This window comes from Phocoena phocoena, chromosome 2 (genome assembly GCF_963924675.1).
Source record: "Phocoena phocoena chromosome 2, mPhoPho1.1, whole genome shotgun sequence".
NCBI classification, from domain to species: domain Eukaryota; kingdom Metazoa; phylum Chordata; class Mammalia; order Artiodactyla; family Phocoenidae; genus Phocoena; species Phocoena phocoena.
The window spans coordinates 131,915,420-131,942,494 of NC_089220.1; positions in this window are offsets into that span (position 1 = coordinate 131,915,420).

The following is a 27,075-nucleotide window of genomic DNA, read 5'->3' on the forward strand; positions in this document are numbered from 1 at the left end:
AGAATTCGATATCATATATTTATTTATTTACTTACTTTTAAAAAGTCCAGAAGTACACTGAATTTAGAGCCTGACTACTCAGAGTGGTCCACAGACCAATGGCATCAATCTCACCTGAGAGCTCGTCAGAAATGTTGACTTGAGTCTCACACTAGATTATGGAATTATTCTTTCTTCTTCCTCTTCTTTTTACTTTCTGCTTTTCAGGTTGGTAATCTCTATTGCTCTATCTTCAATTTTGATGATTATTTCTTCTATCATCTCAGGACTGCTATTGAGATCCTATAGTGAATTTTTATTTCAGTTATTTTACTTTACAACTCCAGAATTTTTATTTGGTTGTTTTGTTTTTTTAAAAATAATTTCTATCTCTTTATAGATATTCTCTATTTGATGAGTAATTTTCATTTCACTTTCCTTTAATTCTTTAAAAGTGATTTCCTTTTAGTTCTTTAAACACATTTATAATATCTGCCTTGAAATATTTGTCTGATAAGTCTAACATTTGGGTGCTCTCAGATGAGCCACAGTTGTTGCCTGTTTCTTTGCCTATCTTGTAATTTTTTTTTGTTGAAAACTGGGCATTTTATATAATTAATTGTAGCAACTCTGGATTTTTATCCCTCTCCCCACCCCCCCCCCCCTTGCAACTTGCTGGGAATGGTTGCTGTTTGTTTATTTCTTTTAGGACTTGCCTGGACTAAGATGTGTAGTCTGTTCATCTTCAGTGTGTGGCCTTTGAAGTCTCTGATAAACATTTCTTTTATTCTACTTTTTATTTTCAATACTGGCTTTTTTAGGAGTTGTACCTGTGTCAGCATATTTTAGTGGTCATCAGTGATTGGGCAGAGACTGTGCTCTAATACCTGGAGCCAGTAAGTCTTCCACCCTTTTCTGTTAGATTTGATTGTAGCTTGGTGTATTAGTCATCTATTGCTGTGTAACAATTTAAACATAAAGTTAGGCAGCTTAAAACAACACACATTTATTATCTCAGATTCTGTGAGTCAAGAGTTTGGACATTCTGCTTCAGGGGCTCACAAGAATGTAATCAAAGTTTTGGCTAGGGCTGTGGCCTCATCTCAAGACTAAACTGGGAAAAAACACACTTTGAATTTGATGTGCTTATTGGCAGAATTCACTGATTTGTGGGTTATTGCACTGAGGGCCTCAGTTTCTTGCTGACTGTGAGCTGGAGGCTGCCCTCTGTTCCTTGTCACACTGGGCAGTGCACACCATAGCAGCTTGCTTCATCAAAGCCATCAAGGGAAAGAGTTTACTAGCAAAACAGACATCACAATGTGATGTAACATAACAAGGAAGTGACATTCTGTCGCCTTTTTCATATTCTATTTCTTAGAAGCAATACACACATCCTGCCCACACTCAAAAGAAGAGATTACACAAGGGTGTGAGTACCAGGAGGTGGGGATAATTGAGGTCATCTTGGGGAATATTTTCAAAGTTCAGGAAGTTTACAAGTGTGCTTTGGTTTATACTTTCTGAATTTGTAAGATCTTATGTTCAGCCAGGGATGAGTAGCTCACTAGGGCCTCTCTGGCTTCTCTTAAGCGGGCACAGCCTTGTACGTGTGCAAAGATCTCCAGATGATCAGGTGTAGGTAGAACCTTAGCAAGGCTCTTTTTGGCTCTCTCATTTCCCTGAATCTCCCTGTTGCATTTCTGGCTGGTGTGCTGTTTTGTTGATTGTTCTAACCAGTATAGACCTCAGGCTCATGTTATCCTCCCCCTGATTGTTTAGTACTGATATCTTTATTGTTTTGGACTATAAGGTTGTCTTTTTTTTTTTTTAGTGTATTAGTTATCTATTGCTGTGTAACAATTTTTCTTAACCCCTGCCATGTGGCATGTGGGATCTTAGTTCCCTGACCAGGGATTGAACCTGTGTCCCCTGCAGTGGAAGCACAGTCTTAACCACTGGAGCACGAGGGAAGTCCCAACTATAGGGTTTTCTACTCTCTGATCCAAATACTTCCAGTCCCCCTCTCATGGGAGGAGAGATTCTAGTCTACTGTTATCTACTATGATCTGTCCCACCTGCCTGGTTAGAACTTCTGCTCCATAGTGTTGGTGGCTGAGAGTGCAGAAATGGGACTTGACTAAAATGCCACAAATTTCCACTGTTCTTACCATTACACAGTAGACATTCTTAAATAAATGTTTCTCAAATTCGTGTATGTCCATTGGTCAATATCTGGAGTCTTTAATAATTTTTAACAGCTTTGTCCTTTTTTAAAATATTTAATTAATTAATTTAAAAATTTTTGGGCTGTGTCAGGTCTTAGTTGCCTCATGCGGGCTTCTCTCTAATGGTGGTGTGCGGGTTTTCTCTTCTCTAGTTGTGGCGCTCAGGCTCCAGGGCATGTGGGCTCAGTAGTTGTAGCGTGCAGGCTTAGCTGTCCTGTAGCATATGGGAACCTAGTTCCCCCACCAAGGATTGAACCCCATCCCCTGCATTGGAAGGCAGATTCTTTACCACTGGACCACCAGGGAAGTCCCCAACTTTGTCCTGTTTTATCATCACTTTTTGGAAGAGAAAATTTGTTGATCCCCTCACTCTGCCATTCTGGAAGTCCTGTCTTCCAAACCTACAGAATCAGAAACTACATTTTAACAGAGTTCCATGTGATTTGCATGTACAATAAAGTTTGAGAGAAGTGGTCTAGGTCATTTCCAGAATGCTAAATCAGAAGGATTCAAATATGTACTGATACTTGAAATTATCAATTTGAGTGTTTTAGTACTACCTACTGTGGGGTTAAGAAAAATTGAAAACACAGCTACTTGTTTCTAGAATATGAGATAGAAAAGAGTAACTACTTTGTTCATATATGAGGAAAAATGTACTATGAATACAACTGTCCCAAATATATTTAGTTTTGAAATTGGCCAGCGTGGGAGAATTTACACCATGGAAATTGGTAAATTCTACAAATGCTTCAATTTCCTTTTCCTTGAAAGTCAGTTTTAAACATTTCCCAACATACCACTGCATGTTTGATTCCCTGCAAAGCTTCCCATGATACTTTAAAAATCCACAGTACTTCATTAAGATGTTTAGATAAAGTTTCTTTTTTTGGTTCTCTTAGCATCTTTGGTTTTCAGTTAGAGTTCCAGCAGTCTATATAAAAGAGTCTCTGAGATAGTAATCTGATGGGGTTATGGTAGGGGAATAGTCTCAGACTTGTACTGAAGCACTGTTTGCATAGCATTTTATCTGATTTTGAGGAAACATTCATTGTTCGTATCAAACATTAATATTCTAGAAATGTACATGAAGCAGATTTGCACGTGCTCACAGTTTCCTTTCAAGGACATGGCCACTCCTATAACTTGTAAGAGGATCTGGAAAGGAATGGCTCCTTACACCATTAGACGAAAAAAGAAAGATGTTTCAAAGTGAGTGAATCACGCGATGCCTGCCATTGTTTTTACCCTCACAGTCTACACTAGGTACCATAAATCTTGTTTCCACTTAGGGATAAATTGTGCCATATACAAATTCCTGAATAAAGACATGCATGTCTGATGAGTACAGATTTGTTCTTTGTTCTGTTGAACCTTTAAAAAGGCCCTTTTTTTCCAGAAAACATGTAGAGCGCCTGAAAGACTCCTTTCAACTCTTATTTATGTGCAAATAAATACAATTATTTCTAAAAGATGAAAGTGAAGAGTGTTAATCATGAGGTGGTGGTGGGAGCATAAAATTCAGACTTTAACAGGAAGGGAGTTAGGATAATTTGATCCTGGGAAGTCTGGTGCGAAAAAGACTGAATAATGCTATTAACTATATGTAATGAAAGTATAAACTAAATTTTAGTGAGTGATGCAATTTGGTCAGGATATCTTAACTCTCCATAGCATTTGGTGATGGTTATTTCTTCTAACACCAGTACCACCTCTTACCATGGTGATTTTCATGGATACCACGATGAGTAAAATAAACAAAATCATTTTTTGTTGTTGGCTTCAGGTTCTATTATGTGCATGACCTTTCTACTAACTACCTAAAAGTAATAGCTTCGGTGGTTTTGCTTATCTACCTTATACTATTAAATGAATTCAATCAATGATGATTAAAAATAACAATAATACCTATAAGGGTAGTTATCTCAGCTTTATAATAATTGAGAATTTCAAGTGACCTACAACAGTGTCGCCAAACAAGAGGTTAGTTAGCTAAATTATATCACAACACTGTAATGCAATGCATCCTTAAAAAATAGTGATATAGAAGATCATGCAATAATGTGAAAAGATGTTCACAATATATACTGCTGGGTAAAAATGAGCTAGGATATGGCATATCCCTGTCAGGATGATTATAAAAAGGTAAGAGACAGCCAGAGAATAAGACACTAGAAGGATAAATACCAAAATGCTAAATTACCTCTATGGGTTGGGATTATGAGTAAGTTATGGTTTATTTGTCAGCTTATATTTACCTGTTTTATTAATTTCTAGATGGACACATTTCATTTTAAAGAAGAGAAACAAGTTACGGAAAAAAGGAGAGCCCGCCATTTACATGTGCATCATAAAATGAACTGGTTGTTTATTCATGGGGTTTCTTTCTTTTTTAAAAAAAAATTTAAATTTTTGGCTGCGTTAGGCCTTCGTTGCTGCGCATGGACTTTCTCTAGTTGTGGTGAGTGGGGGCTTTTCTTGTTGCAAAGCATGGGTGCTGGGCGTGTGGACTTCAGTAGTTGTGGCTCGTGGGCTCTAGAGCACAGTCTCAGTAGTTGTAGTGTAAAGGCTTAGTTGCTCCACAACATGTGGGATTTTCCTGGACCAGGGATCGAACCTGTATCTCCTGCATTGGCAGGCTAAATTACCTGCCAAAAAAATTTTATTGTGGTTGATTTACAACATTGTTAATGTGTTAATTTCTGCTGTACAGCAATGTGACTCAGTTTTATATTGATATATACAGATACATATTCTTTTCCATTATGGTTTATCATAGGATATTGAATATAGTTCTCTGTGCTATACAGTAGGACCTTGTTGTTTATCCATCCCGTATATAATGGTTTGCATCTGTTAATCCCAAACTCCCAATCCTTCCCTCCCATTCATGGGATTTCTAATCTTACAAGAACCCAGCAAGGTAGACACTCTCATCCTAACGTTATAGGTGAGAAAAAGAGCCCCAGGAAAGCTTTGTGACTTGTCTCAAGGTATGTGGATGGTGGGTGCTGGAGCTGCCAACCCCAGGCTCTCTCCCTCATGCCCCTTTGGAGTTTCCGTGTGTGCTTTTCATGGCTTTCCTCTTTCATCCCTTTTCATCACATAGATGGCATCCTCTTCTCCTTCCCTCAGTCTTTTGTAGCCCCTTCCTATTGACTCTCTCACCACTCAGCAAATATTCACTGAACACTAGCTAACCTATATATGCAAGAGATGGAGTTATGTGTCGGTGATATGGAGATAAATTACACATAAACCCAAGCCTCAGTGGGGTCACAGCATAAACTGAAAGGTAAACACAGCTTGCTTTGCCAAGTGCTCAGGGGTGGACCGAAGGCTTTGGTACAGGGGAAGGGGCTATGTGTGTGCCATGAAGTAGGAATCAGATGACTTTATTAGAATTTTGCCTAAAATAAAAGGGAACACATGCTGGGGTCCTCCTAGACCAGAGTAGGGATAACGGAGTATCTAGGTATCCATCTGAGAGACAACGTTTTAGTAACTTTGGCATCTTGAAATTACTGGGCACTACTGTAGTTTTGTTGTGTGGTCTTCCTGTTGAATTTTGCCTTCTTTTGGGCAAATATGGGTTTTCATCATAGCCTAACTCCACCAAATTAAAGGGAATTAAATATGTGGATAAAAATGATCCCTGAAGGGAATTTGTGAATTCTTACATTTAGAAATAAGTACTTTTTATTATAAAGTTAGTAAAAGAAAATAAGAGAACTTAAAAATTTTTAAACAGTCAGAATTATTTCTTGTACCCCAAAACACAAACTTAATCCTTTATAAGTCTTATGAAATATAATACTGTCTGTGTTTCAGACTTTATTTTAAAAATAAAAGTGATTTCCTTTTTGATAATTTAATTTGCATTTCCTCACAATAGTTACTTCTTTCCAGTCTTTAATTTTCTGATCGGGCTAACATAATGAATCCCTGATATGTTCACTCTGTTTTCCACAGTTTGAGTTGACTGCTTGGAATGCCTGGGAAATGCTCCTTTTTTTTGTTGTTTGTTTTTCTGTGAAACTCACATTGAAGAAAATGCAAATCTCTCTATGAAAGGGAAGATAAGGGCTCCATACCCCCCCCCCCCAGTTAATCCTCTCATCTTAATGCCCTATGTAGATTATTATTCAAAGATATTAATAGATTTGATGATTGTTGAATCATCTGGTTGGCATTTAAAATAACACTGTTGAGGAATTGTTAGTGTTCAATCAATACGTATTGATTAAGGTCTCAGAAATGCCAAGCTTTCAGCTTAAGAAGTCAATCTTTGTTGCAAAAGTTGAGGAAAGTCCAATTTATTTAGAACAACAATTAAAAATTTTTTTTTCAGTATAACATATTTTAGGAAACTGGTATAACTACATAACAAGCAGTGTTCTGTGCTTTAAAAATCTCTAACTTATATTCTTCTTATTTTCATCATTTTCCTTTGGTTTCTTAAAATAAATGTGAAAGTGTTCCTTCACAGGAATCTTGAGATACGTTTAACTTGAGCTATCTTTCTTACAACGGAAAATGGCCATTTTCCTTCATTTAGTGTTCATAGTGTATAAACAGTTTCCTGAATTGATGTCCCTCAAAACATTACATATGAGAGAAGCTGAAAGAACACTCTTTGCAATAATGTCAGAGGAACTGGGTGCTTACATTTGAAATGCATGATTCTAGTGCTACTATGGCCATGGTGAGGAGGGACAGCATGACAGTAGAGAGTGCAAGGTACTGAAGTCCCACTTGGGTTCAAATCCTACTTCTGCCACTACTGGCTCTGTGCTTTGGGACAAATCTCTTAACTTCTCTTAACACTCAAGTATCTCATCTGTAAAATGGAGAATACAACATTATCTGGCTGTGATTGTGAGGACTGAATGACAGGCTGTAGATAGTGCTAGTAGTAGCCTGGAGCCAAGTACATTGTCAACAGCCTTAATCAAAGTCAGCAAATATCTTCTTCTTAAAGGAAAGTGGGTAGTCATTCTGCTGCTTTGTCTATTTTATCCTGCCTCTGTCCCTTACTAGTTACAGGGTTTGAGGCCATGTCACTTCACTTTGTTGATCTTTAATTTTTTTTATTGGAAAGCTGCAATTACCTAAATCCTGACTGCCTCCCTCAGTATTCCTGTTTATCTGCAAGATTCTGTCAAATCTGGATGGAAAGTGACACTCCAGAAAGAAGAGCCCGTATCAAGAACCTGGGAGCTGAAGCAGACAGGCAGATGTGCTCTCCAGATCTTGATCAAGATGTCCAGGTGCGAGGAGAATGGTTATCTGACAGCTGACATCTTGCTATTCTCAAGGGGGGTCCCCTACCAGTGACCTGGCCAGTAACCCAGCAAGGCAGAGGTGTAGCCAAGGGCAGACCCTTCTTGGGTGGCCCTCAGCCAATGAGTGAGCAAGAGGTAGTGTGAGGGACTGGCCACTTTTGTTCCATGGTGGACCCTCTCGTAGGCATTTTGTTTGGAGATGCCCCGAGGGGAGCTGGCAGAGAGAGCAGATCTTCAACATACTAAGACAGCTCCCACTGCCCAACTGGAGAGCCACACTTGAGGAAGGAGCGAAGGGTAAAAACTCAAGATATTCCACAACAATCATCATGTTTGGGCAGGATGCTGAGTTGGACACTGAGAATCAGATCAGGGAAGAGGGTCAAGCTAAACTGAAGTGGAGTGGCTCAGCGCCGAGGATCAGCTAAGGCTAAGGTCCGAAGGGTGGGGAGCAGGGGCGGGAAGTAGCACCTCAGAGGGATTCCCCAGTGTGGGTCCTCATAGGGAGCATCAAACCATCCCACTAATTTTAAAAAGCTCTGCACACTCCAAAGTGCTATCCAAATGTAAGCAACTTGGCAATGCCTTGTTCTGCACTCTGGAGCATCAGGGAACATTTCTAACAAGGTTTTGAGGGTATTTGGCAATGTTTGCAGTCTTCCCTCTATTGGCAAAGTTGGTATAATTTTAAAAAGCAGGTCTTGGAGTGTTTGTTCTACATTTCTGTTGGGAGCCAAGAAGTTTTCGCCATTAGAAGATGGCCGACATCCTGCTTCTCTTCCTGCTTAATGAGATAAAAGCCCGCGCCTAAAAACAAAAGCCCGCGCCTAAAACGAAAGCCCGCGCACGCAGCACCAATGATAATTTGCCAAGTACTTCCCTTATTCTGGATCCCGCCCCCCTTTCTCTGTACTGTATAAATACAGCTACTGCAGCAATAAAGGTTTGAGGCTTGATCAGGATTTTGTCTTGCCTCCATTCTTTCGCGTCTCCTGCCCCTTCTTCTCTTTTCAACCCCTACAGGTTCCTCCTCGGACTCACAAGGATTTGTCCTGCTGGTCGGGACTCCCGGGGACGCCCGGGGCCGAGCACAATTGGCGCCCAACGTGGGGCTCGAGGAACGGATCCTAACGGAGGTAGCACGCTTACGAACGCCTGGCCAGGCACCCACTGAGCCGCCGCGAGAGTGAACTCGAAAGTGCGGCTCGATTAGGTCCCCGGAGGACTAGCCGCCCTTCGGCAGTTGTGACCGGTAGAGAGTAAGGTAAGTGGAGCTTAAAAATGGGACAGGAATTGAGTTCCCACGAACTCTTTCTTCAGGGGATCGAGGATTCCCTCAAGATGCGAAAGATTAAGGCTAGAAAAAAAGATTTGCGTGATTTTTTTTATATTTTTGTCTGATGTTTGTCCATGGTTCCCACAAGAAGGGACGATAGATAAAAAATGTTGGAATCGTGTAGGAGATTGTTTAAATGATTATTATAAGGCTTTTGGGCCTTCTAAAGTACCTGTGACTGCATTTTCATATTGGAATTTAATTAGAGAGATTCTTATGGGTCATTTTTTTGACCCCGATATCCAAAAGGTTGTTGAGACCGGAGAAACAATTCTTAAAGCAGCCCCTATGATTCCAATGAGGCTCAGGCTGCTTTTCCCCCTGGTCTGTTGGCTCAAATACAAAATGCTGGCCTTAAGGCCTGGCGCCGCCTTCCGCCTAAGGGTTCGGCCACAACTTCTTTGGCGAAAATTCGCCAGGGACCAGAAGAGCCTTATTGTGAGTTTATTAGCCGCCTCACGGACGCCACCGAACGTCTGGTGGGCGATAGTGAAACTGATAACGCCTTTGTTAAACATTTAGCTTATGAAAATGCTAATCCAGCCTGCCAGGCTGCCCTTCGGGCTCATCGTGGTGGTAGCCTTGCTGATTATATTAAATTGTGTTCCGGAATTGGTCCCTCCCATTCTGTTGGTCTTGCAATAGGAGCCGCCCTAAAAGATTTTATTAAAGACACATCCGCCCTAGACAAACAACAAAAAACTTGCTATATAGGATACATTTGTCCGTTTCTCCTAACAAAGTGCTTAAGACCTACCCTTCCTTAGTAGCAAAGGTTCTTACTTTAGGCAGGGAAAAAAGCCGTCAATTTTTTGGCAGAGATCCTGATCATTTGATTCTCCCCTATACCAAAGAAGAACTTAATTGGTTACTGCAAACTGATGATAAATGGCTTGTTTCCTTATCCTCCTTTCAGGGTAATATTGATAATCATTATCCTCCTGATAAGCTCCTTCAGTTTGCTAGAAAACATCTCTTTATATTTCCCAAAATTACTTCTGCTGTTCCTTTGGTAGATGCTGCCTTAGTATTTACTGATGGATCATCATCCGGTGTTGCTGTATATGTTATAAACAATCAGTCCTATAGGGTACAATCCCCCTTTTTGTCAGCACAGCTTGTTGAGCTTTTTGCCATTCTTCAGGTTTTTGAAATATTACAAGAAACCCCCTTTAATTTATATACGGATAGCTCATATATAGCCTTGTCCATCCCCCTTTTAGAAACTGTTCCATATATTAAACCCTCTTCCAATGCTGTTCCCCTTTTTCAACAGCTTCAGGGTCTTATACTCCGGAGACAAGTGCCTTTTTTTATTGATCATCTTAGGGCTCATACAGATCTCCCTGGACCCCTTTCTCAGGGCAATGATTTAGCTGATAAAAATGCCCGCCTAATGTGCACCATAACCTCTGATCCTATTTCTCAAGCTACTCAATTTCATCAGCTACATCATGTTAATGCACATACTCTTCGCTTGTTGTTCAAGCTCACTCGAGAGCAGGCAAGACAAATTGTAAAAAATTGTCCAGGGTGCGTTACACTTTTACCTCTTCCACATCTTGGAGTAAACCCAAGAGGTTTATTACCTAATGAAATTTGGCAAATGGATGTCACCCATCTTGCTGAATTTGGAAAATTAAAATTTATTCATGTGTCCATTGACACTTTTAGCGGCTTTATATATGCCTCCCTCCAGGGAGGAGAAGCCACAAGAAACATTATTTCACATGTGCTCCAATGTTTTACAGTTTTAGGCAAGCCTCAAATAATTAAAACAGATAATGGGCCTGGGTATACTTCCCAGGCTTTCCAAGATTTTTGCACCCGGTTTCAAATAAAACATCTTACGGGAATTCCCTATAACCCCAAGGGTCAAGGCATAGTAGAAAGAGCCCATCAAACTCTTAAAAATACCATTTCCAAACTTAAAAATAATGATTTAACTGCTACAAAAAATTCCCCAAAAAATATTCTTAGTCATGCCCTATTTGTTATTAATTTTTTACAATTAGATATTAATGGTAGATCTGCCGCCGATCGTCTTTGGCATCAAGAAACTAAAAATCAATATGCACAAGTTATGTGGAAAGACCCTTTGACCTTTAAGTGGCATGGGCCCGATCCACTCCTCATCTGGGGGAGGGGGTCTGCATGTGTATACAATACCAAGGAAGGTGGAGCACGTTGGCTGCCCGAGCGTCTTATTAAACCTATAAATTCTATGAAATAATGAAAATTATCCAGGGCCCTGTTCCCTGAGATTGTATTTCTTTTCCTTTTCAGAAAAAGATGGAGATCCTCTTGGCATTGAAAAGACGACAAAGACAACAAGGACTATCCGTTGTGACCCTGATCCTGTCATCTTTGCTGGTTGTCAGCCAGGCTGAACCCCCTCCACACTTGCCTCAGAATTTAACCTGAAGCAGAACCAAAAGATGATTCTGGCTGCCCCTCCACTGGAGCGGCATGAGACAGAGACATGCCTACCCCCCTCTTTGATGGGAGGGTATGGGTACCGAGTTGAGTGTGACAGCAAAGCATGCACAAGGGAAAACCTTTATACATAAGGTAATCTCTGTTATTCCCTGTGAGTATACCTGAATTATGAAAGAGGTTGGTATCTAAACATTGTTTTTGGCTTCAGTATCTAAGATTATTCTTGGCTCTGCCTCTCCTCCCCAAAAGATACCAAGAGCCAGCAATGGTGGACACACATACATTGTCCACGGGAGGATTCAGGTCACTACTCCCTCACTCGGTTAATGCCCACCTCCTTAAAAGAAATAAAAAGGGAGGAGATGTTGGGAGCCAAGAAGTTTTCGCCATTAGAAGATGGCCGACATCCTGCTTCTCTTCCTGCTTAATGAGATAAAAGCCCGCGCCTAAAAACAAAAGCCCGCGCCTAAAACGAAAGCCCGCGCACGCAGCACCAATGATAATTTGCCAAGTACTTCCCTTATTCTGGATCCCGCCCCCCTTTCTCTGTACTGTATAAATACAGCTACTGCAGCAATAAAGGTTTGAGGCTTGATCAGGATTTTGTCTTGCCTCCATTCTTTCGCGTCTCCTGCCCCTTCTTCTCTTTTCAACCCCTACAGGTTCCTCCTCGGACTCACAAGGATTTGTCCTGCTGGTCGGGACTCCCGGGGACGCCCGGGGCCGAGCACACATTTCCTCAAATCTCACGGGCAAAAGTTGCCAGAGGTGCTCAAGGTTGGGCTCACTTCCAACCTCCAAGCTTTTAGGGGGTGCTCCAACATCTGGTAAGATTGCTCACCGCCTTGTAATCAGCATCTTGCGCCAGAACTGGGATGTCAGGTGGGGCACAACCCAACTGTTATCCCCTAATGTGGACACAGACCTATTGTCCGTGTAAGCCAAATGATTCATGCCTAGCCTCTCGTTACAAACTTTACACCTAAGAGTTAATGGGACAGCAATAAAATTCAGAATATATGGAAGGAACACAGCATCTTTGAGGCACGTGGAGTTTTGTCTGGGTTGCAAGCTCCAGATTCTTACCTTAAGGAAAAACACACTTACTTCATTGTTTCAAAGACCTGTGTTAATGCAACAGAAGATAAGAATGTAGAATTGTTGGAATTTGCCCTCAAGATAATTCCATCTCTCTGTATTCGACTTTTATGAGGAAGCTTGTTGAAAATAAACAGATACATTATTAATTGTAGAGCAAGAACAGAACAGATTTATGGCCATCTCATTCAGCCTTAAACTTCAATGAACATTTGGTAAAAGGCACAGGAGAGAAAAATGCCCTGTTATATTTATTACTTTTGAGCTCATGGGATGGAGACATTCTCTTTTAGCTACATAACTACCTTGGCTTCCCTATATATATATATATATATATATATATATATATATATGAATTTTTGTTTTTACCCAGGAGCCCCTTTTGTGTCCATTTTTATAGAACCTCTCACTTTAAATTTGTAGCAGGACAAATTAGCTATAGAGGTGTGCACCACCCATGCTGCTCTGTTTTCCACTATAAAGACACTCCTCAACACTTTCCACTAAGGACATGAAACATACAGAAATGTTCAAGTCACTGGGACAAAGAAAATCTGTATTATCAGTCTTGGGAAGTATGAAAACAGGATGAAAATGTTCAAAAATATTATGTTTGCGAGTTAGGACATAAAAGTTGTGAAATTTGCTTCAATTATCATACTTGGTATACTAAATTTAGAAGTATAATAACTTTGAAAGATGTTTAATATAGTATAGATTTTCCGGTTGAATTTACTTTTTATTAGATTTCATGTTTGTTAAAACTGGACTTTTAGTCATATTCTGAGAATCAAAACTGAATTGTAGAATATACCCTTAGGTGTCATAGCTTAAATATCAGTAAATTGCCCTGAATTTTAACCTCTTTCTCTTAATTGTTAATGGGCAAAACACATCCTATGGGTAATGGGAGAAAGTTTAAAAAGAAGAAAAAAATTGGGACTTCCCTGGTGGCGCAGTGGTTAAGAATCCGCCTGCCAATGCAGGGGACACGGGTTCCAGCCCTGGTCCAGGAAGATCTCATACGCCACGGAGCAACTAAGCCCGTGCACCACAACTACTGAGCCTGCACTCTAGAGCCCGCGAGACACACTACTGAGCCCACATGCCACAACTACTGAAGCCCACGTGCCTAGAGCCCATGCTCCACAAGAAAAGCCACTGCAGTGAGAAGCCTGTGCACCACAACAAAGAGTAGCCCTTGCTCACCGCAACTAGAGAAAGCCCTCGCACAGCAAAGAAGACCCAACCCATCCAAAAATAAATAAATTTATTAAAAAAAAAAAGAAAAAAAAATCCTCAACTTTGCCAACTTTGCTTAATCAGCTGGATTCTGTAGTTAACACTATCAAAAGTTCTTTTTTGACACACTTTTATAATTGTTGCCAGTTTCTGATACGCAGGGTTTGATTTGTCAGAGACAAGGCACAGGGGCTGATTTCTATGGGGGCTACACCTAGAATCTAGTTATTACTACCAGTGAGTTCTGTGACCTGGGACCATCTTTGGACCTTACTGTCAATCTCCTTAGGTCTGGATGGAGGAGCTAACACTAGACTGGCTGATAAAGTCACTTGCTTTAACGTGTTATATGTTTCTACTCTTCCCCATGCTTGTAATTTCTGAAATCTGTACATTTACAAACACAGATAAAATTTTTCCATGAAACGAAAGTCTGAGGTGTCTGAAGTAAACCAGAAAAGGAATCTGAAACTATTTTATGCTAAACCTGCCACTGTGGGTCAGCTACAGTCATAGAGAGACCCCTTAGGAGTTCTAACACCCACTAACATTTGAAAGTAACTTTTGCAGCATCAAATCCTGGGGGTTCCTGCATGTTTCATAATCCCTTCAAAAGCAGTAGAAGTGGAATCTCACTTTCGTTACTCTGTGCCTTGAATCTAAGAGATTTGCAGCAGTATGAATTTTGTGACTGTGAAATTATTCTCTTCTCCTAATATGCTTTTGACTTGGCTGTGGCTGTGCTTTGTACTTGTAAGCAGACGTGCTCTTGGATTAGCTGGGTCATTTGGGAAAGAATGTCTGACAGATGTGCATTGTAGGATTCAGATATTGTTATTGTTGAAGACATACAATTTTTTTTCATCTTCAGCAAGTTTGACAGTTGAATCCAAACACATTTTCATTGATTGCAGTATTTGTTATATTTCCATATACTTTAAGAGCCCCAACGATGACTGTTCCATAAAGAGTTTCTTTTTCCTTCAGTAAGCCCTCATAAGCCAAGGAGCTCCTACAGAGTTGGAATGATGTTATGTGCTCAACTTCTTTTTTTCTTGCTCATTCTTAAAGAAAACTGCTAGAAAAGACAGCCAATAGATGTTTCCATACTAAGAAATAACTGGTTTTTTTTGTTTTTATTTTTAGTTTCTTAAGTGAAATATTCAATACTCCCTGAAGACCAAAATTCATTTGGCTTTGGAAATCAAGAAGAATATTTTTCTGCTGTTCCTCTTCTACCTAGGGATTATACTGATCTAGTACCATGTATAATTTTCCAGTTGCATGGGGTTATGATATGGTTTATATAAATGGCATAAACATGTATTATGGAAATAGCACAAACGCCAAAGACAGCCACTTCCAGTTGTGCATACCAACTGTGGGATGTTTGGGTGGTAACTGACCTCCCTAAGACTCAACCTGTGCATCTGTGAACTTGGCCATTGCTGTCCTCTCAACATCCCTGTAGGAATGAAATGAAGGCATGTATGTGAATTTGTAGAGCAGTGCCTGGCAAATACAAATTAAATGATTATTTTGGCATTGAGAAACATCCTATTGACTACATTGTCTGAATCATGTTAACCATTTAAAATAATATTTTATAATCTAACTTAAAAATATTTGTAAGAGGGAGGAAAAATTTGATGAAATATATTGCTCTGAACATTTTCTTCTTTATTCCGGGAACTATGCACTTTAATGACCAACTGATGAGTGAACTTGGTACAGGTCATTGGAAATGCCATTTTTCTCCCCGTTCTTGGTATTGTATTAGGAAAAGTTTTAAACTGTTTCCTTCTTTTTTTTAAAGTACCTTAAGGCAGGTAGTGTAAATTAACTCATTACTTTGTAAATGCTTATTTCCAATGTAATTATGGCTTACTACATTGACATTAAACATTGAAACGTAACTTCTAAATCCAGTAGCAAGGACAAGAGCCTTATTCTATGGATGCCTCTGGGGGAATTACTACACACTAAATAGAAAGAAATCTTAGTTTAAGATTAAAAAAAATCAAGGCACACTCTTAGAGCTAATGTGAATCAGGTATTACCAGAATCAGTGACGCTTCAGTTATTCCACAACACAAGTGACATACTTTCATCTTTATAGACTTGGCAAATTTTTAGACAAGCGAAGTTGAAACCTTTATGGATAAACATTTTCAGGTTTACAAAGTTTCAGCCAATTATAAAAGCTTAAAGGATTATGAGAGAACCACTCCCCTGAAATCATTTCTAGAACAAAATCTGTCTGTCAAATGTCACTCGGTGATAATGTGTTTAATGTAGGCACAGAAATTTAAGAGGATGACTTGGACACTCATCAGGTAAGGATCAAAGGTGCTATAGGGCTGGGTCTCAGGTGAGGCTGGAGTATAGCAAGGGCTGCTTTTATGGCGTGTACTAAGCAAAGATTCCTTTTAGGAGAGCAAATATGAAAATAAATTCATTTTTAAGTTACCCTAGTCCCTGATAGAAATTGAGAACATAGGGCAGGATGTGGCTAATGCCCAGTGGTGTGTTGTTAAACACTAAACAACTTGCTTTCTAAGTGGGTAGTGGGGAGGATCTGACTTATAGTGCTTGCTAATTTCTGTAAATAATCCACGTGATTTCAAGCTACCAGCGTGAAATTGCTGAACGCATAGATGGTTAGCGATAACAAGAATTGGCTCTTGCAAGCTGGTATCATTGGGTTCCAGCACAACATTGACTCTTTGAGTAATGCTGGCCCGTCTATGCCTTACTTCCTTGTTGGCTTATCATAAAATGGAAACTCAGGGACATAGGAATACATTTGGTTGAAGTAGATAAATCAGAAGTGGCACATTGTATAACTTGGTGGTGGGGGGGTGCCATTCATGTCCTAGGCTATGTGAAGGGTGCTCCCTGGAGTTGTGCAGGAAAGAGCCTGCATAGCCATATGTGCATATGGTGGCCCTGCTACAGCTCCATTCACTTGACTTTAACCCCTCCCCACCCCCAAACAAACACCGAGCAACTCCTGGAGCATGACATCATATCTACTGCTCTGTGCCAGGCAGCTATGCCAGCCCACTCCCTTCCTCCAATCTAGACTTGACCGGCTTCTCTTTGGGCTCTGCCATTCCTAGCTCCCATGGACTGTGAGAGCAGGACCTGAAGGGGAATCAAGGTCATGGGGGCATCTGACAGCTGTGTTCAGAGGCTATGTGCAAAGGTGTTCTGGGACACAGCCTGGGAGGGAGGTTGGAGAAATCTCAGGATGCCTACAGCCCTGTCACCGGTCCAGGAACACTCAGGCACAGTGTCCATTATTTGGGGGAGGAAAAAGAATAAATCAGCGTTCTACATGTAGCTAAATTACCCTGAAAAGACCTCACCGCTCAGCAGGCTTCCCCAGCTGAGTCATGACTGCCTGAACAGCCAGGGGGCCTAATGAGCACTATGTGGGTGGTTCTGCATGGGCGGTCACCCAGGGCTGATCCCCACTCTGTGTACATGAGCTTTTAAGTAAAAGAACAGCAAGCCTGGTTGATGGATGCTGCTATTTTGGCCTTTCTTGAGGGAGAAACTCACTTTGGGAGGATATGGAAGCAGACTTGCCCCATGGTGCTCAGTGCTTGCAATCCCAGGGATGGTTCTGGAGGGCAGGACATCATGTGCCCAGTCATCTAGGATGCACCCAGGGGAGCACCATCTGGTGGATGGGGATTCGGGGGGCCTGGCAGCAAACAGGGCCAGGCACTGCCAAGGGCACAGATCTAAGGGTGGTCTGTGTCTGTGTGCACAATCCCGGCCAGCTCTGCCCCTCCTCCCTGACACACACACTTACACATGCTCATCACTTCTTCCAAGGAGGGGATACCAAAAATAAACAAAAATGGAGGTGTTAGCACACAGTGTCATGGCTACCATGATTTTTCCTGCCAAAATGCCCAATAAAGTGGTCCTTATAATTTTGCTACGAGGTTAGGGATCCTTGAAAGGGAATGTCAAGCTATAAAGGTTTGTAGAATATGTGCACCATACATATTATATAGAATCTCTTGGCTGCAAGTAACATGAGACCGGCTTCGAGGCAGCTTAGGAGAAAGAACAAAGGCATAATGGGGGTGCCAGTGGGGGAAAGAGCTTATTGGAAAGTTATGAGGCCATTTCACAGAAACCAAAAGCAGAGAGGCTGCCAGGGCTGTGGACTGGAGCCAGGACTGGAGCTTGGGGGAGCCTGCTTGGTAACAGGTTATGCTTCTCTAGTTATAGATGAGGCCTTTACACATAGAGACACAGAACAGAAAAGGGGGTCCTGAATTTTCCATGTTCCAGTCCAGGCACAAAAGAGATTTCTCTTTCCATCGCCATCTACAAAATTCCCAAGGAAGAAATAGTTTCCTAGTTCAGGCCAGGTGCCAACCCTCTTAGGTCAATTGTGGGAAGGGAAAGGGGTCTGGGGAAAGATTCTGATTCACCTTGTTGAGGTCTCTGCAGCCTGAACGTGTGAGTTCTGTTTTGCTTTTGGCTGGAATACCTCTTCATCCATGAAAACACACATGAGAGTAGAAAGGCCAAGGGGTCTGAGTCAGGCAAATCTGGGTATAGACCTCGTTTTCCCTCTTATTAGTTGTTTGACTTTGGACAAATAATTGAACCACTCTGAAATTCAATTCTTGCATTATCCCAGCAAGAAATTCTTGTTCTATGGCACAGTGGTCTTCAGAGTGGGTTCTGGTAGCCTCAGCACCAGCCTCCTCTGAGAACCTGTTAGAAAGGCAAATTCTCAGACTCCACCCCAGACTGGCTGGGGGTGGGGGGTGGGGGGGTGGGGCTCACTGATCTGTGTTTTAACAAGACCTCCCTGAGGACGCATGCTGTGGTTTGGGAGCCTCTGCTTTAGGGCTCTGGAGGTTGCCTCTGAGAACCCTCAACAGTGGACCACAGAGTCCTGGATGAGGGCCCATTGGGCTTGCAACCCCCAGCTACCACCTTCTCCCACAACAGTCTGTATAAGCAGACCATGGGCAGGAAACCTCTGGAGTCCAAATTCTTTGTGTACTGGGGAGTCTAGTGTACTTTTCATGGGGAGCAGTGGGGTCTCTCCACCCCAGGTCCAGTGAGGAGTTAAGACTGGAGGTGTTTGAAAGAACAGGGAACTAGGTATCCCCTGGCCGATGCCTGCTGAGCTACAGAAAATTGCAGGCCCACCCTGATGCTAGCAGGTTTGGAGGAAGTTCTCAGGAAAATGTCTCTGCCCTCCCAGAACTTCTAGACCCTGAAGGAGGAGGGGAAGCAGAGGGAAATCGCAGACTGTATCTGCTCCTCACCAAAGGAGAGGCAAACCAGACAGGCAAGGAGAGTGAGAGCCTGCAGCTTCAAACAGGACAAGACGAAACTTTACATACTGTGATACACTGTGCCAGTAACCGGAGGTAAATGGATGTGACCCATATGGCTTTGTGGCTTTGAAAGAATGTGGAAGAACAGAGTTGACAGCAACTGCTGGAAAAAATAAATGAGGGTGTTTGAGATGCTGTCTGGAAAATACATAAACATCATGGATGCTTAATAAGTAGCTGCCACTTTTTGAGTGCGTATGTGAGCCAGACTCTTTCTAAAGCAACAACAGAAAGTGACATAAAACTTTCATGAACCTTTTGAAGAGGTTATTATAATTCCTACATTACAGAGAAGGAAACTAAGGCTCACAGGAGGGGTGCTAAGTGGCCAAAAGCCACACAGCAAAGTAGCAGAGCCCGGCAGAGTCAGGGCCTCCATGCACAACTCTGACACCAAAGCCATGCTGTAGCTACTGCTTCTTCATGGGAACTATTTTAGTAATATGCTGTTCCCTAAATTGTGGAGAGTACTTGTTTCCTTCTGGGAAGCAATCCCTGAGCTTTGTAAATGGCAGTTCATCAGTCCACATGGATCCCCACACAGGGGTCCTGGCCAGAGAGCCTATGAGACTCACAGATCTGCTATTTCAGAGCCAGAGGCTGCTTTCCTACTTAAAGTTCAAGGCCAAGATGAAGTCCCAGGGTTAAGTTTTGCTCCTCAGGCAAAGCTTTAGACAGTGTCTAGGAAAGGGCTTTGTCAATGGAAAAGACACTGAGTCACTGGACTCCATTCAAAATGGCGGCCACCATGAGTCTCTTTGGGGTGTGGTGGATCCTCCAGCCCTGCAAGTAAAATCAGAGCCATTCATTGCCTTGGTCTCTCCCTCACACACACACCCATTTATGAGCGTGAATCATGGATTTCCAAGTAAAAAGCATGAACTCTTTTTTATTTTAACACCCACCACAATGCCTAGCTCCTTCTCAGCCTCCCAGCTACCTGCCTATCAAGTGGATTCTGACTCTCCGAGGGTAGGGGCAGGGCTGGTGGAGCTAGTCAGTCAGTCCCCAGGAGGTTTGACACTTGCAGCAATTTGTAGTGAAATTACCAGCTGAACTTGATTTAGATCCTGGCTGGAGCCTTCCCTGAAGGGTGTGGTGTGAAAGCCCAGCGGTTTGCTGTGAGTAAAAGTCTTACAGTGGATGACTGGACTGAGGATCAGGTTGGGGAAGACAGAAGGGGATGGAGTTTGTACCAGCCAGGCTGTCAGCCCCTAGATGCTGTGCTCGGGGGTCACTCTAGCTCTTTTTTCAGTCCCTAGAAATATAATGCTGTTCATTCCATAAAACTAGGATATGCACAGGCTGACTGGCTTGCAGAATAGGGCAAAAGCTTCTTGTTTAGGTTAGGGGACCATCTTACAGGTCAAATTTACACGGTGGGGGGGGGGGGGGAGTCAGCTTTCTTTCCCTGGGGGATGGAGGAATGGAATCTGCATCTCAATTGAGCTCTGGATCCTCCCCTAGATTTAAGTCACTCCTAAAATAGGAATTAATGCTCACACTTCATGCTTGTAATTGTGTAGTTACTGGAGATGAAATGCTATCTCAAGTACTATTGAAGCCGAATATGGCCTCTGTGCCCTGTCGACTAAAAAAATATATTCACAATCTAAAAATTGATAGTTATGTTTTATTCCGTGGGAAATTTTAAGACTTCAAGCTTGGGAGGCAGCATCTCAAGTAACTCTGAGAGAGCTGCTCTGAGGAGGTAGGGGGGAGCCAGGATATATAGGAGTTTTGCAACAAAGGGCAGGTAGTCTGAACATCAAAAGATTATTGTTAATTAAATCCAGATATCTCAAATTAAGGAATTTAGTGCTTTTCTATGTATGGGAAGAGGCAAGAGACTGGGCTCACTGAAATCATTCCTTTGATATGCATCTCAGCTATCTGGGGCCCCTATCCTGTGTTTTCACATCCTGAGTTTCCTCAGGGCTCACCATAGGGAGTGGCTGCAGCCTAATGGCTGATAGATGGCAGGTGTTCTTTTCCTTCCTGAGTTCCCTCAGAGCTCACCAGCTCACCAAGGGCTGTCTGTGGCTGCAAAGGCTGATGACTGTGACATCCTTTGTTTACTGATATGGCAGGCAATATTCCATTTATCAAACCCAACACGGAGTTAAATCTTGGAGACAGAGTTTTGGGTAAAGTAGAAAAGAATAGCTTTATTGCTTTGCCAGGCAAAGGGGGCCACACTGGGATAATGCCCTCAAAACTGTGTGTCCCAACCTGGAGGATGCAGTGAGGAGTTTTATAGTAATGGTTCAAAGAGGGCGTGATCAGCTTGTGGACACTCTTCTGATTGGTTGGTGGTGAGGTAAGTGGGAGTGAACATTATCAACTTTTTGGTTTCAACAAGTCTGGGGTCTATGTGCTTGTGGGCAGCACACAGTTAACTTCTCCCACCTGGTGGGGGGGTTTCAGTATCTGCAAAACAGCTCAAAGATATTGTTATGTGTATCCCTTGAGGGGGAACCAGGACCCTGCCCTAAGGCTGCACTATTGTTTCTTGACTATTCCTCTCTTGTTTCTCCATTCCCTCTCTTCCCTAATTAGCAACTGTTTGAACCTGCCCCTTGGAACTCAGGGAAGGTCTTGGAGGCTGAATGAAGCCTGTTTCCTGTAATAAAGAAATGGGGGACACAGAAAGGCTTTTGTACCTAGGAGCCCCACGGGGTCCTGCTTGCTATCACTATCTCATTTAATATTTATAGCTAACCTGGGTCTGGTGCATAGAAGTCTCATGTGACAAAAGAGCAAAAAAAAAAAAAAAAAAAAAAAAAAAAAAAAAAAATCACGCATTTGGGCTAGCACAGTAATGGATGGCATTACAATCAGTGTTGAGGGCTTTGTCTAGTATGTTTATCAATACCCCCTAGAAAATATTTCATGTCAGATCTTTTAAGAATTTATGCTCAGGATAAAAATCCACAAAAAAGCATCTTTCCTTTCTTGGGAGTCAGAGTCCCTGTGTCTGATTAAGTGGTCATGCAGCTCATCATGCTTCCCTTTTCCCCCAGGTTGCCAGGAAGACCAGAGTAACAATTAGTGGGCAGTTATTGTAATTAGCCCACATGCTTAGCATTGTTTCTTTCTCCTTTCTTTTAGTTGCTCTGTTTTCTCTATGTAACCTGCTTATATAGAGAGACCTCAGATTCCTTGAGAACTGGAGGTCAGCTGTGAATAAATGCATGACTATAATAAAAAACAAAGAAACAGAACCATGTAAGTGGCAGAGTGTGGACTGGGCAGATTTCCTGATTCCAAAAGCAGCACATTTTCCACATCACCATACTGCTCATTCTGGCAGTTCTGGTGTGATTCTGCTAGAAGATGTAAGGTTGGATCTTAACAAAAGGCACCGCGAAACAGAGAAAAGCTTCAAGTGAGCTTTATTAGGGAGCGCTCCCGGGCGAGGTTCACTGGTCCGAGAAAAAAGGGCCAGAGAAGTCGCACCCGGGCGAGGGTTGGGCAAGATTTTATAGGGGAAGAAGGGAAAGGGGTGTGGTGAATCTGGGAGGGCACAGGGGATTCCTTTTTGGTGGTCTTTTCGGGTATCCTGGGGGACCATTAGTCCCGCCCCTCGAAAGGCGGGAAGGCTGGGCCAGGTGCTAAGTCCCCAGGTCAGTTCCTGGAACTGGGTGTTAAGGAAAGTCTCCAGGTCAGTTTCTGGAACTGGGTGGTCCAGAGAGTTTCGGCCTGAGGCAACCTGTGAATCTGATTGCGTTCCCCTGCCTCAGGCCAGTTGGCCTTACAGAAGATGCCCCAGGAACTAGGCACATTTTGGTTCCCGAGGGATGGGGTGACAGAGGCGTGGGGGGGGGGGAAGGGGTACACCATGGTAGCAGGGCTGTGCCTTCACCTGCCTGGACAGCAGGGAGCTCAAGCCTTATCAGAGCAGGATGGTCTGGCAGTTGCTGGCTACATGCCATTGATTTTCCCTCTCAAGAACAACCCAGCAGTCTTTCCCTGAGGGGGAAAATTTAATTATAAGAAATTAACAAACATTTGGGAAAAAAAAGGTAGAGCAGTTATTCTTCAATTAGAGAAAAGCTGGCTTTAATCACCTTCCTGCCAGATGTCCTCTTGGGGGGCAGGTGCTTGTGCAAATGAATACTGGAGGGGGAATTAGAAAAGGAGCTTAGGGTCTGGGTGTCTCTCCCACTTGTACTGGCTACCATGTTAAATCCCAGATTCAAGGCTTACTTAGCTATTTTCAGATCTCTTAATCTTCCTTCCATAAATATGATGTTGCTTCAAGTCTGCTGGAGCCAGGGAGCTTCAGCGGAGCCAATTATTTGGTCTGTGGCCACACTGGGCCAGAACAGCAGGAGTGCCCAACTGTCTTCTGCTGGAAAATTCCATACTCCTCACACCCACCTTCTAGGAAAGAATCCTGTGTGTGTGTGTGTGTGTGTGTGTGTGTGTGTTTGAGAGTGTGTTTGCCCATGTGTGTGAGTGAGCATGTGTGTGTGTGATGGTGTGTGTGAGTGCGTGAAGGTGGGTGCATGTTCATATGTGTGTGCATGATGAGGAAATGTGTGTGTGTGTGTGTGGTGGATCGAGTGAGCATGTGATTGTGTTGATAAATGGAATATTTCCTTCCATATCAATAAACAAAGGATGTCACAGTCACCAATGATTGCAGCCCCCCCCCCCTCCCCGCGTGAGCTGATGAGCCCTGAGGAAACTCAGGGCTGAAAAGAATACCTGCCATCTAGCAGCCATCAGACTGTAGCCACTCCCTGCGGTGAGCCCTGAGGAAACTCAGCAAGTGAAAACACAGGATACTGGCCCAGATAGCTGAGGTGCATATCAAAGGAATGATTTCAGTGAGCCCAGACTCTTGCATCTTCCCATACATAGAAAAGTACTAAATTCCTTAACTTGAGATACCTGATTTTCTTTAATTAACAATAATCTTTTGATGCTCCCAATTACCTGTCCTTTGTTGCAAAACTCCTATATATCCTGGCTACCCCCTCACCTCCTCAGAGTAGCAGTTTCTCAGAGCTATCTGAAACACTGTCTCCCGGGCTGCAGTCTTCATTTTGCCCCAAATAAAACTTAACTCGCAGCTCTCAGGTTGTGGATTCTTTTTAAGTCATCAGTATCTATCAGTGTGTGAGCTTGCACGTACATATGTGTTTGTGTATGTGTGCCTGTGAATTGCATGAGTGTGAATATGTGTGTGAGTCTGTATGAGTGCGTTTTTGAGTGAGTTGTTGAATGAGCGTGGATGTGAGTGCGTGTGTCAGCATGTGTCTGTGTGTTTGCTGGAGTCCCTCCAGCTGCATTAATGGGAGGCACGCAGGGAAGAGAGAGCACCGGAACAGTCAGAGTGCTTGACCTTGCCCTGCACTGACGGACAAGAAAGCGTGGAGCTCAAACAATTGACCTTGAAGGAGATGCCTTCCCATCTCCCTCACACACCCAACTGCCCTTAAATAAATAAGGGAAGGCAGACAGACACAGTTCCCTAGAAAATAAGATAATGACATAATCTTCCCAGTAAGCTTACTACACTGGACTCCACAGCTAGTCAGGCACATGGAATAGCCCACAGCCAGGTTCCTGATGAATTCTTGACCGCCCCAGCTTGTTCTGAATTTCATGAATGGGATTCAGGAGCTGGAGTCATTTTAGGGAGCAGCAGGACCAATGACGTCATCTTAGCTGTTAAAGAGTAAAGTCCATGGGGCTTCCCTGGTGGCGCAGTGATTGAGAGTCCGCCTGCCGATGCAGGGGACACGGGTTCGTGCCCCGGTCCGGGAAGATCCCACATGCCGCGGAGCGGCTGGGCCCGTGAGCCGTGGCCGCTGAGCCTGCGCGTCCGGAGCCTGTGCTCCGCAACGGGAGAGGCCACAACAGTGAGAGGTCCGCCTACCGCAAAAAAAAAAAAAAAAAAAAAAAGAGTGAAGTCCACGAGAGGGATCTTGTTTCCCTTATATTCAGAGGACACAGAATGAATCCAGGGCAGAGCTGTGGCCAAGATCCAAGTTCTTGGTGTACATGCAGAATGTGACTTATCGTGGTTTCCTCAGAGACGCTGCCGTCTCACACCTTGTCCTGCCTTCATGCTAATCCCTTCCCTGCCAGCCCTTCATGTGCCATCTAGCTCATGGCTAGATTATTTACATGGTGTTATGATCGTTCTCCTTTTTTACCTCATTCTATCCATCACTGCCTTCATCAACCTTAAAATTGCCTTGAATGTGTTACTCCCTTGCTGAGAGATATTCAGTGGCTCCCTATTACCTAGATAATAAAATCCAAGATATTTAATTTGCATCCAAGATCCATGGTAGTCTAATTTCTACCTTCCTTATTTCCTATGTACCTTTTCCTTGATAAAAACTGGTTTACTAATTGCATTAATAATGTACTCTATTCTCTCTTTCATGCAACAAATACATATTGAGTACTTTCCAAGTCTCAGTCAGTGTGCTAGACACTGTAATAGTAACATATACTTAATAAGTACCTACCGTGTGCCAGGCACACTTCTCAACCTTGGATGTGCTAGAGAAGGACTTGGGGAGTTTCAAAAAATATGCCTATCTAGGATTAATGTTTTTCTATATTCCCCCAGGGATTTGAATGTATAATCAGGGTTGAGGATCTTAGATGTGCCATAATCACCACCTTGGGAGACTGACTTCTGTTGCTTCTCCCACTTCAATGTCTTTTCATTCTTCCTCAAGGCAATGTGTGGCTTCTACTTGAAAGACATTGTTCTTGGACACTACCTTAGGCAGGATAGGCTAGGTTGTGCTGCAATAACAAATGACCCTGAAATTTATCCTAAGTTCTATTTATCACCCTGAAATTTATCTTACGTATTATTTCTCACTCATTATTGCTTGGCTGAAGTTTTAGACCATGTTGTTTTCATTCCTGGGCCCCCGCTGACATAACAGCACCTATCTGGAAGATCACCAACAGATGGAAAAGAAAAGATGACAAACCATGTGCATGGAAAAGTGGAGAAACTCTGAGGGTGATAACTACTGGTGATGACTAGAATAGTCAATGTTGTTTGGTAGGTAGTGAAACCACAGACTGGAACTCAGTTCATCCTGATCTCAGAGCTTGAAAATATTACCCTTACCTTCAACAAAAGCTGTTCCAAGCATAACAGCTGTTCCAAAGGAATCCTGTGGGATGCTGAGGGGCTCCAGCCTCTGTTATTTTGATTCAGTGGGACTAAGTAAAGGCCCAGAAAACTACATTTTATTTTTATTTTTTAAAATTAATTTTTACTGGAGTATAGTTGATTTACAATGTTGTGTTAGTTTCTGCTATACAGCAAAGTGAATCAGTTATACATATATATGTATATATCTACTCTTCTTTTAGATTTTATTCCCATATAGGTCATTACAGAATATTGAGTAGACTTCCCTGTGGATTACAGTAGGTTCTTATTAGTTATCTATTTTGTATATAGTAGTGTGTATATGTCAATCCCAGTCTCCTAATTTATCCCTCCCCCCTTTCCCCATTGGTAACCATAAGTTTGTTTCTACATCTGTGACTCTATTTCTGTTTTGTAAATAGGTTCATTTGTACCATGTTTATTAGATTCCACTTATAGCCAATATCATATGATATTTGTCTTTGACTTCACTCAGTATGAAAATCTCTAGGTCCGCCCATATTGATGCAAATGGCATGATTTCGTTCTTTTTTATGGCTGCATAATAGTCCATTGTATATATGTACCACATCTTCTTTAAAAGCCTTTCCCCACTCCAGGTGATTCTGATGCAAGTGATTTGAGGACTGCATTTTGAAAAAAATGTGTTACTTCCTTTAAAGAAAAAGGCAATGCCATTTCTCCAAAGTACTTGGCCTATTTGTCTGCTTATCTAGTCAAATTTCCATGGACATATTATAAGTTCCCACTTTTTTCCTTTTCAACTTTTCTTATTCTTGTTGGTGAGGATGTTTTTGTGGGTGGATAATCAAATTATAGATCTGTTAATTCTAGAGTCTAGAATTCTAGTCTAACCCCTTTTCATGAACTTCTCAGCTCTGTACTAGATCCAATCTCCTTGATCCCCCTCTCACATCCCTTCTCC